Source organism: Mauremys reevesii, linkage group 1 (assembly GCF_016161935.1).
Source record: "Mauremys reevesii isolate NIE-2019 linkage group 1, ASM1616193v1, whole genome shotgun sequence".
In the NCBI taxonomy this organism is placed as follows: domain Eukaryota; kingdom Metazoa; phylum Chordata; order Testudines; family Geoemydidae; genus Mauremys; species Mauremys reevesii.
In genome coordinates, this window is record NC_052623.1 from 161,607,634 (window position 1) to 161,619,642 (window position 12,009).

Here is a 12,009-nt window from a genome sequence, read left to right on the forward strand (position 1 = left end):
GATTAATTCAATTTAAATTCCAATTGCTTTCTTTTATTTAAAACACATTTTAAAAATTCACTTTTCAAATAACATTCAAATGTGCACTGTCTCTGCATTGAAGGTCAGATTTACTGGTGCATTCCAATTGTATCAAGCCACTCTGACACAAAAGTAGCCATAATTGTCCAATTATGCTGGAGTTATGGCTGCTTTGCCTTACTGGAGTAACACAGAGAAGCCAAAGCATATCATTGAAAATGGCCCCAAGTATTTATAAATGTATATGATACGTACAAGTTGTTCAGTGTTTGTTTTTCTTTATAATAGACACCAGTATTTTGATTAAGGTTGCAGGCTTCGTTCTGTTCTCAGTTACAACAATGAACACTTAATGTACACTGAATTTCAATGGATGTAAACCAAGGACATTGTTTGAATTTTTATTCAGTCTCGTTTTTCTAGTTTTAGATAACAGATAAGCTGCTCGCCGAGGCAGCCTTAGTGGTATGTACACAGAGAAAAGGAAAGGTTACTTATGACGATTCCTGACAGTATTGTTGCTCCAGGGAAGGGTGAGAGGAGTTTCACCCCCACCACACTGTGATATTCTTTGCCTCTGAAAATTGAAAGCCTCTAAGTTCTCCATCCTACTCTTTGGTATAGCTGTGGGCTTTACTTTTGAGAATAGTTTACTTCTATTCTAGTACTTATGGAAAAGCTACAGCAAAAAGGTGGGTCTTGTGGCATGACCTGAAAATGGCAAGGTTAGATTTTTCCTGATTTTCTTTGAAGCGGTACTTGGGAGCCTGGGGCCTGCTATTGAGAAGTCTTTACTTCAGGCTCTCTTGAGTCTTAACCTAGACTGTTAAACATGTGTGCAAAATTCAGGAATGATGTAAAGAGTGGAGTAAGTTACAAGATGGCTGCAAGTTGATTAGCAAATGAAGTAGGTATTAAGATAATGTAACCTGTATTGCTTTGATGATCAATGGACATGCAAAATGAATGTAAGGGGCATGCTAAGAGTATTTCACAAAAAAGGCATGAAACAGAAGAGTGTAAGACATAGTAAGATGATGGCCTATACTGGCATCTCTGAAAAATCAGGCCACTTGTTTATATGCCTAAATATGAATTTAAGTACCTAATATTTGGTATACATGTTTGAAAATATTGGCCTGTATATTTGTAAATAATGGAGACTAAATGGGATGCTGATAATTTAGATTTCACCTATATAAATGAGAGGGAAAATCTGGGATAGTTACTGTTGCTATGGGTCACGTATGGTCACCACTTTCCACTCAGGATAAATGTAAAGAAACTATTGTAATCAGGTGGTTGAAACAGCCTAGCAGTAGCATTCCAAAACACAGGCACATGGAAAAGCTGAGTAGATGCTCAGTCATGTGACCCAAGGGGTTTGGTCTGTTGTGAGGGCACAAGGAGAGACAAACAGAGCACACACACAGAGAGAATGCCAACTGGACATGGCCTGGAAGCACAGAAATGGAACTGTGAGATAAAGGGAAGAGAAAAAGCTTTTTGGGTATATAGTGTTGGCTGGAAAGGCTGCCTTGGTCAGCAAACAAAGGAACCGGTTCCTTCTTTTTGGTTCTTCCTGCATTTGGGAAAACAGGATTTTGTACATTTCTTGTAAATAAACAAGGTTTCATCAAAGGTACCAGCCTTCAGCCTCAATTTCTCATCCCAACTGGAACAGCACTCAGGGCCCTGAACTGTGACCAGCTGCTTGGGTCAAAAGGGATAGCAACATATTCTTCAATTGGATACATTCCCTCAATTCTAGATATCTGACAAATTGATTGTTACTAGGAATGTTACATTTTTCTTGAAAAACTCTGAGAGAATATGTTCACATCTGATATGCACTCACTGGCCCAGATCCTCAAGTGATGTAAATCCATGGAGCTCTACTAATTTCAGTAGAACTGAACTGAGTCACTCCAGCTGAGGATCTGGTTCATTACTTGTTCATTCATAAAGCTACATGGACACCAGTTAAAATGTTTAATGCTGTTCGGTCAAAAATATGTCATTCCTGGACAGGTCAGACAACACAGGGCATTCTTGCTTTTATGCTGCCCCTTCACTTGTTTGTTCTGCCCCCTAAGGTGGTTGTACTACTATGGAAACATCTGTACAGATGCACAATACATATTTACACCCATACACAGATATAAACATAAGGGTATCTTACACCACCAATTACAACAATCTGTAGTTGTCAAGTAAATTGTCTGGGCAAGCCCAGACTGAGAACTAACCCTTCTTTTTATGTTCAAAAGAAATAGTCTTAGGTACAGTTATTAGAATACACCTACCCATTTCCAACATTTTCTTTGGGGCAATTATTTAGAATACATCTGGTGATTTCCAAATTTCTCTTTTTTTTTAAATAATGTGATTAAACTTATAACTGGGCACAATGACAATGTAAAATTTTGAAGAAAAGCAGGGTAAACAAGAATTGAATTTCTAAATGTAGAAAGTTTGTATTTTTTTAAAAAAAAATCAGGCCTTCTTTATACATCATAAAGAAACCAAAATGGACAAAATCCCATTTTACAGGTCACCTCTAACATGTGTCCTTTTGCTGCACAGTTTCTTTGGGAGAAGAAAAGGAACAAGAAGATCATGGCAATATGCAGAATGCCATCAAGAGCAGCCATCGCACTCCAAATCCATAGGCTGCCTGTGCAGAGCCATCCATAGTGTTGGGGGAAAGGGAACCTGTCACAGAACTAGGATTCTAGAGGAATCAGAAAGGGGGAGGGAAAGACATTTTGGCTGTAGGTATAGACTGATCATATATGTTTTTTAAGGTGAAATTTAAGGCCCAAATCCTCTAACTGGATCCACATTGGCAAATATCTGTGTGGATTCATATAGTTTCTATTTGGGATCTATATGGGTAAAAAGATGATTCTGAACCTAAGATTTCAAGACACACCGACACTCTTGTCACATTCAGACATGTTTTTATACTATTGGGGCAAAATAAATGTGCCCCTTTAAATAAACAGGTGCTGCCAGTCCTAATTTTAGGGTCCATCTTGCATTCTTTATGCACCCAACAGCCAGCCATTTCAAGAAAAGTGGGAAATGTCCCTTTGTCAAACAAAAGAATGAAAATTAACAATGTGCTGGCTTCTATATGCTGTAATAACAGGAAGAGAAACCAGGCTTTTCAACCTGGAGGTCTGCAAAATTCCTCTCTCTCACTAGATAAAGTGTTGCTATTGACTTAACAGCAAGGAGAGATGTCCAGACTTAAATCTTATTAGTAATGTAACTTATTTCTGGAAGGTCATTTAAGTCATAGTTTTCAAGACCGATAGCACCCAGGTCTAACAGAGGCCATTTTGGACTCTGATTTAAAAGGGTTTAGCACACGTTTTCCCAGTCGCTAACCCAATGACCTATTTGCGAAATTCCTGGAAGGGCGAGGAAGTCAAACTAAGGCCCCGGAGCTGCGGGAGGTGGCAAATAGCATGTTGCAATGCACTTAACATATGCTAATGCAAATTACAGAATAATGCATAGAGGATCTAAAGACAAATACATTTCCTGGGGCTGGTAAACTACTGAACTTTAGAAGGAAGACAGCTAAAAAAGGAGCAATCTTCCTCCATATCCTCCTCAGGTGTGAGGCGAGCCCATTAACGCTCACTCTTCGTCCTTTCCAAATGCAAAAGGCAGCCCCTTAAAAGCAAAGGGCGGAGACGGTGAGGTGTCAGGAAGGGGTCTGATCTTTCCTGGGATGAGCGCGCTTTGCAAATCGCCAGGGGGAGGAAGAAGTAGCTACACGTGCTTGCTCGCTAGGAGAGGACCTAAGTCACAGGACCACCTGCTGCACCCGGCAGGGTTCCTGGTGAAGCTGATCCCAGGCGCTCCTCCCACTGAGCCCTCGCCTGCCTTCTCAGAGAGGAAACCCTGAGCTCCCACTCGCCTGCAGAGGGTTCCCCTGGCGCCGGGATGTAACTCGCCGGTGCAGTGCGGCTGTAACGAGAGCTGGGCTGCTCCAGAGGCTGAAACACAAACACCTGCCAGCCCAGGGAAGGCGAGAAGGGAGCCCCACGGCCAGCCGGTGGCTCTCTGGGGTTCTTTAATCGCACCAAAATGCGCATTGAGCTTCAGCCGTCAGGGCGCCTTGCCACCCCTCACCCCGGCCTGAAAGATCTCGCGGCGCAGCGAGCCCCTCCCCACCCCGGAGCAGCGGGGGCGCGTTACAACCCCCCGGGCGCCCTGGGCCGGAGATCTGGCTGGGGCGGCCCGCGGGGACCGGCCGGCTGGTTTCTACGCCCCGGGGATGAGCGGACTGGCGCCCGCCGCCCCCGGACTCCCTGTCACACCTGCCCCCTCCCCGAGCGCGGTGCGGCCACCAGCCTCCCGCCCTCCCGCGCCGGGGGGGGGGGGGCAGTGACTCCGCGCCACGCCGCCACCTGCCCCTTTGCCAGCCGCTCCCCCCCGCTCCCCGCCAGGCTCCTCCCCGCCCGCCCGCGGCCGCCGCTCCGTGGCTTTCCCGGCTCGGGGCAGGGCAAGGGGCGAACTCCACAGCCTGCGCGGCCCGGCGGGGACAGGAGCGCGGCGGACCCCGCCTCAGCTTCCCGGCGGTGAGTGGGTCGGGGCCGGGGTGGGCGTGTGGCGGGGGCTCCTTGACCCGCCCGCGGCGGCTCGTGTGTGCCCTGGGCAGGGATTTGGCAGCTCTCTTTGGAAACTCGCTTTCAACTTGTTGGCTGGCTCGAAGGCAGCGCCTCGGGTGGCCCCGGCGGCTTTTGCCAATGGTGAGATCCCGGCCTTGGAGTTGCATGCGGCTCCGGGCGGTGGTGGCTGGAGCAGGTTCGTCCCTTGGCTGTGATGGGGGGGATCAGCAGGGAATGTAGTTAGCGGGTGGTTAGAGATCGCTGAAAAATAACCCTGTCCATGTGCAGGGTGTTGGGTGACCATTCAGGAGTTTATGTGGAGCAGCAAATGTTGCCTTTCCAAAGGGATCTTTTAATGCCCCTTCTAGTCCCCCTTGTATGACATCTGGTGCTTCATAAATAACCCATCCTTCACGCTAGGCAGGTGGCTCAGAAAGAGGTGTAATTAGACGAGGATGAGATGGCTTTTGTTTCTAGGATCACAAAGGAAATGAGAGAGTTGTTACCTGCCTTGTCTTAGCTGTTTGAAATTTGGCAGCTTTACGCTGGATGTTCTCGGGGAATACAGATCTTATGTGAACATAGAACTGGGTGCTAGGAACTCTTGAATTTTGCAACAAACTTGCTACCTGCTATTGGGCGATTCATGTAGCTGCTCCATGACTGGGTTTCCCCATTGGTAAAATGGGGATAACGGATATTTTCCTTATGGGGGTGTGGTGAGGCTTTACTTGGCAAACCACTTTGAGGTCCTTGGATGGAAAGCATGATGTAGAGCAAAACAGTAACGTGCATCCTGATCACTGTATGTAATAGTAATGTCATTGGTAGATATGGTGTCTTAAAGGCAAAAAAGACACTTCCTTATATTGTAATCATTTCAGAGGAACATCTAATTTATGAAATTGTGCAAATAGTCTTTACATATGTGAGTAGCTCATTGGTTTCAGTGGGGCTAGTAGCAAGTATGACTCAAATGAGTAAGGAGTGAAGCATTAGGCCCTAAATTGCTTAGCCACCCACCACTTTATTCCCTTGCCCACCACGCACATCTCTTGGGTATCACAGTGGTCGGTGAGCACAATACACAACCCCGGATAAATACATTTTTCCATCCTCTGTCCCACAGTAGGTAAGAGGAATGGGAAAGCGAATACAGTGGATGGAATAATAGAGTACTTTGGTATCCCTGGAAAAAAAGGCTATGAGTGCTCTACAAACACTAAATTAAAGCTCCTAATAACTCCTGAGTAAATATTATCTACCTTTCACAGTTGTGGGGGAGGGGAACTGAGGCACTGAGAGAGTGAGCAATTTGTCCAAGGTCATGCTGAATGGCTGTCAGAGGTGAGAATAGCTCAGAATTTTTTACTAGTCCTGTACTCTTATCATTCAGTATAAAAATATGTTTGTACTGCTATATTCTTACAAAAGACCCCATTTCTGGGGACACATTTCCTGCATTTTCATCTAAATTCATATAAAGTAACTCTCCCCACCCTCAAACTATCTCTTCTCTCCCCCCACCCCTGCCCAGCCCAATTTAAAAATGGATTCTAGGGGTGAAATTTTTGACCCCTTTGAAGTCAATAGCAGAACTTTCATTGACCTCAGTAGGGCCTGGATTCACCCCAGGGTTTTTCAGCAGTAGACCAAAAAGACACAAGTATATTCCGACTTGTAGGGGGTCACAAGTGAATGATGACAGGTAGCCGTGTTAGACTGTATCAGCAAAAACAACGAGGAGTCCTTGTGGCACCTTGGAGGCTAACAAATTTATTTGGGCATAGGCTTTCGTGGGCTAGAACCCACTTCATCAGATGCATGACGTGAAAAATACAGGAGCAGGTATAAATACATGAAAGAATGGGGGTTGCTTTACCAAATGTGAGGTCAGTCTAACGAGAGAGATCAATTAACAGCAGGATACTAAAGGAGGAAAAATAACTTTTGAAGTGGTAAGAGAGTGGCCCATTACAGACAGTTGACAAGAAGGTGTGAGTAACAGTAGGGAGAAATTAGTATTGGGGAAATTAAGTTTAGGTTTTGTAATGACCCAACCACTCCCAGTCTTTATTCAGGACTAATCTGATGGTGTCCAGTTTGCAAATTAATTCCAGTTCTGCAGCTTTACGTTGGAGTCTGAAGTTTTTGTTGTTGAAGAATTGCCAGTTTTAGGTCTGTTGTTGAGTGACCAGAGAGATTAAAGTGTTTTCCTACTGGTTTTTGAATGTTATGATTCCTCATGTTAGATTTGTGTCCATTTATTCTTTTGCGTAGAGACTGTCCGGTTTGGCCAATGTACATGGCAGAGGGGCATTGCTGGCACATGATGGCATATATCACATTGGTAGATGTTCAGGTGAACGAGCCCCTGATGGTGTGACTAATGTGGTTAGGTCCTATGCTGGTGTCCCTTGAATAGATATGTGGACAGAGTTGGCACCAGGGTTTGTAGCAGGGTTTGGTTCCTGGGTTGGTGTTCTTGCTGTGTGGTTGCTGGTGAGTATTTGCTTCAGGTTGGGGGGTTGTCTGTAGGCAAGGACTGGCCTGTCTCCCAAGGTCTGTGAGAGTGAGGGATCGTTTTCCAGAATAGGTTGTAGATCAGTGGTTCTCAAACTTTTTTGTATTGGTAACCCACTTCGTCCGTCAGGATAGCTTGTAGATCCTTGATGATGTGCTGGAGAGGTTTTAGTTGGGGGCCATAGGTGACGGCTAGTGGTGTTCTGTTACTTTCTTTGCTGGGCCTGTCCTGTAGTAGGTGACTTCTCGGTACCCTTCTGGCTCTGTCAATCTGTTTCTTCACTTCACCAGGTGGGTATTGCAGTTTTAAGAATGCTTGGTAGAGATTCTGTAGGTGTTTGTGTCTGTCTGAGGTATCGGAGCAAATGTGACTGTATCTTAGAGCTTGGCTGTAGACAATGGATCGTGTGATGTGGTCTGGATGAAAGCTGGAGTCATGGAGGTAAGTATAGGGATCAGTAGGTTTCCGGTATAGGGTGGTGTTTATGTGATTAGCACTGTAGTGTCTAGGAAGTGGACCTCTTGTGTGGACTGGTCCAGGCTGAGGTTGATGGTGGGGTGGAAATCGTTGAAATCTTGGTGGAATTCCTCAAGGGTTTCTTTTCCCTGGGTCCAGATGATGATGTTATCAGTGTAGCGCAAGTAGAGCAGGGGCGTAAGGAGACGAGAGCTGAGGAAACATTGTTCTAAGTCAGCCATAAAAATGTTGGCATACTGTGGGGCCATGTGGGTACCCATAGCAGTGCTCTGACTTGAAGGTATAAATTGTCCCCAAATCTGAACTAGTTGTGGGTGAGGACAAAGTCACAAAGTTCAGCCACCAGGTTTGCCGTGATGGTATCGGGGATGCTATTCCTGATGGCTTGTAGTCCATCTTTGTGTGGAATGTTGGTGTAGAGGGCTTCTACATCCATAGTGGCTAGGACGGTGTTTTCTGGAAGATCACTAATGGACTGTAGTTTCCTCAGGAAGTCAGTTGTGTCTCGAAGATAGCTGGGAGTGCTGGTAGCGTAAAGCCTGAGGAGAGAGTCTACATAGCCAGAGAATCCTGCTGTCAGGGTGCCAGTGCCTGAGATGATGAGATGTACAGGATTCCCAGGTTTATGGATTTTGGGTAGCAGATAGAATACCTCTGGTTGGGGCTCTAGGGGTGTGTCAGTGTAGATTTATTTCTGTGCTTCTTTAGGGAGTTTCTTGAGCAGGTGATGTTTCTTTTGGTAATCCTCAGTGGGGTCAGAGGGTAATGGTCTGTAGAATGTGGTCTCAGAGTTGTCTAGCAGCCACTGATCAAAGGTGGGGGAGGATTTGTGGTACACATAACAAAATGGCTATAAAGTATAGTATATCATTTTAAAGACAAAGCTTTGCAATGGAATTGTACTATTGCTTACTGTGTGAATTTGGGCAAGCCTCTTAATCTATCTATGCCCCAGTTCTCCATCTGCAAAATAGGAATTATATTCTTTCTCCCATGCTTTGTCTGTCTTGTCTATTTAAATTTTAACTTTTTGGGGCAGGGATTCTCTTTTGTGTATGTAGTGTCTAGCACAACAGGGTCAGGATCTCAGATGGGTCTATTGGAGTTACTGTGCGACAAATAATAGTGTGGATGTTTTAATATACTGCAATGTACCTGTTCTAAGGCCATGTCTACATTCCAGTTATGTAAGTAAAATGTATATTGCCCAAGGGTGTGAATATTCCACCCCCCTGAGCAACATAAATGACACCAGCATAAGTGGCAGAGTGCACAGTGCTATGTCGGCAGGAGAATTTCTCCAGCTAATGTAGCTACCACCGCTCGTTAGGGGTGGTTTAATTATGCTGACAGAAGAGCTCTCTGCCATTTGCATAGAATGGCTACACAAGAGATCTTATAGCAGCGCTGCTGCATTGCTACAGCTGTGCCAGTGTAAGGTCTCTAGTGTAGACATAACCTAAGTAACCATTCTTTAGTAACTTGGGAGTTTTTCTACCTGTAATGTTGTGTGTTTTGTTTAACCATGACTATAAATCAGCACCATGACTTCGCATAGTTTAAAGTTTAGTTTGTTTACTTGTTTTATTTTATACTTCCTTCCTTGTCTTTTATACTTCATCATCAAAGTGTTTGCTCTTACGTAGCTAGACCTATAAATAACTGGTCTGATTTATTTACTGCTGATTCGTATCTCAGAAACTGGGCAAACAACTAAGATTCAAGTTTCAGGACACAAGATTGCTAAAATGTATAGTGAGTACAAAGGTGGAGGACATACTGTCGTCAGGAGGCTGTAGATATCTAGACTAAGGTGAGTGAGTTTGCTTAAATTAGGCTTCTGAAAGTACTAGCACAGTGCTGGTTTCCAGACCGTTTTTACAGCAACACAACATAACACTGTCTTTCCTTTTAGCTTATATCTACGCTACCACGTACGTAGGTATAATTTATGTCGCCTAGTGGTGTGAAAAAGCCACCTTCCTGAGCGACGTAAGTCACACCGACCCAAGTGCTGGTGTCAAAAGCACTATGTACTGGTGAGAGAGCATCTCACACCAGCATAGCTACTACCACTCGTGGGGGCTGGAGTATGTCGGCTTAGAGTGGCTACATTAGAGAGCTTACAGCTGCACTGCTCTAAACTCTCTAATCTAGTGTAGCTGTAGCCAATTACAGAGTCTCAGGAAGCTAATGTAATTAATAATAGCACTTTTTGTTTCCAAAGCTCTGTACAACTATAAAGTAATTCAGAATGCTGTGTGTGGTGTGTAAGCATTATTGCCATTTTTTCAGATGGGGAACCAGAGATAGAAAGCAGCAAAGAATCCTGTGGCACCTTATAGACTAACAGACGTTTTGCAGCATGAGCTTTCGTGGGTGAATACCCACTTCTTGCATCTGACGAAGTGGGTATTCACCCACGAAAGCTCATGCTGCAAAACGTCTGTTAGTCTATAAGGTGCCACAGGATTCTTTGCTGCTTTTACAGATCCAGACTAACACGGCTACCCCCTCTGATACAGAGATAGAAAGAAATTACTTACTGTCGAGTTACGAGGAAGTCATTGGCAGAGCTGAGATTAAAAGTCAGGATTTCCTGACCCGCAATTCCTTCCTCTAGAGACAACTTGCTTGTTTTAGTAATAAGAGTAAAGGCTCCTAACTAGTGGGACTTCTGGGAATATTATGTTGTGAAAGGTCTTTCTTACAGTGTGCAATAAGCTCTCAAACACCACACAGTGATTTCAAATATTTTAAAGTCATTGATCACTGTTAGTTTGCTCCTAAATTTAGTAGCTGCTTTATATTTGAACAATGACAGGTCTTTTGTTTTACTTTTAGTTTAGCTATAGATATATGTTTCAGTTGTGACTGATTAGAACAAACAAACACAGGAATTTGATGTCCTCTTTCCTTAAACATTTGTCTCAATTTCAAATTGAGGAGACTGGGAGGAAATGACTGATTTTGTTGACTGTATTTTTGAGGTGCAAAACTTATTGTAAAACTAAATTAAGATATTGCTCGCTTCGACACTGAGTAGCTTCAGGCTTCCCATAGGGTGAAATCAGATGGCTAGAATCTTTTTGAGGAATTTTCCCCGATTTCTTAAGAACATTATTGAGGCACTGCATTTTATGTGTTAAACATTAGAACCATTACAAATTCCACATTAGTAACTGTACCGTGACAATGCAAATGCACCAGGACTTAAGCTCCCCTTTTTTCCAGGTCTGTGATGGGTGTTCAGGGCTAAAATTTCACCTTTGTTATTGCACAGTGTTTTGCCAGCTACCTAGCAGTGACTGAAGGGCTCAGATTTAACATATACAATATAATAGATTTAACAATATAATAGGAATATGTCTAATGCCCAATTAGTCTTGGAAAATGTATCTACTGCTCTAAAATATGCTTTGCAGCATCCTCTGCCTGGCAATCCTATGATAACAAGCACAATTGCACGTATGTGACATTCTTCTACTCTGGAGGAAGTGCCTGGGGGAGAAACTGTGGGAGAAGAAGGTTAGAGAGGTTGCGGTGAAAATATTTAAAAAAAAAAAAGGCTTTCAAAATTCTTTCTGGCCACTTTTAGTATGTTGGTTATTCAAACATTTTTAGTATTTTGATCCACTCTTTTGTTTCTGACGGTTGTGAGGTCATCTGAATTGTGTGTCATGATCAACTCTCTGCATAGCCAAGGAACTACCCAATAACAGCCTACACTTTCATAGAGACTATTTTAATAGCCTCTGTTAAGGGATCTAGCTGTTTCTAATAGCAAGGACCGGTTATGAGACCTTTTTTCCCCCCACCCGCCTTTTAATAAGCCATCTCCTGTCTAGGCACTGAAAAAACCCAAACCCTTTACTTTTGCATAACACTTTTGGAAAGTTTCTGGTTCAGTCATAGCAATTTTTATTTACACAAACATTTCTGATTCATGCTTTGAAATATTCTCTTACTGGTTTTATTTACAATATGCACTGGCAGGCCTGCAAGCTGACAAAACACCTTTCAAACTGAACAAAAACAGATTTTGGAATGACCATATAGTCACAATATCATAATTAATTTGATCTATAGCTTTAATGGAAATTTTAATAGGTAGAAAACTATAAATGTGCCCATTATGCAGATAAAAACCCTTTTTGGACAACCCAAGCTAAGGAATGTCCAGTATTTTACCTTGGACGGCTGGTCTTGAAGATAAATCTAGAGTGCATCAGGAAGTGTTCCTGGTGGTCTCCCAAAAGGCTTCACTCTTCCCTGTAAACTAGTTATCAGCTAATGATGCAGCATTTTGAGGTCATCAGATATTCCAGGGCACTGTTTCTGAGCGTGGGTGTAAGACAG

General features: G+C 43.6%; 1 protein-coding gene across 6 annotated transcripts in view; it reads left to right on the plus strand.

The window, feature by feature from the left end:
- Nucleotides 1-3,697: 3,697 nt before the first annotated feature.
- TMPRSS2 (transmembrane serine protease 2) overlaps nucleotides 3,698-12,009 on the plus strand; it is a 41,221-nt gene continuing 32,909 nt past the window's right edge. Inside the window, exon 1 of one of the 6 annotated variants that reach the window (XM_039520278.1) lies at nucleotides 3,698-3,828. The gene's annotated coding sequence lies outside the window, so the exon portion shown is untranslated. Of the gene's footprint in view, nucleotides 4,094-4,150; nucleotides 4,620-4,826; nucleotides 4,846-9,378; nucleotides 9,464-12,009 lie in introns of those variants that run through there. The other 5 variants (XM_039520281.1, XM_039520279.1, XM_039520280.1 and 2 more) reach the window with 5 other exon arrangements.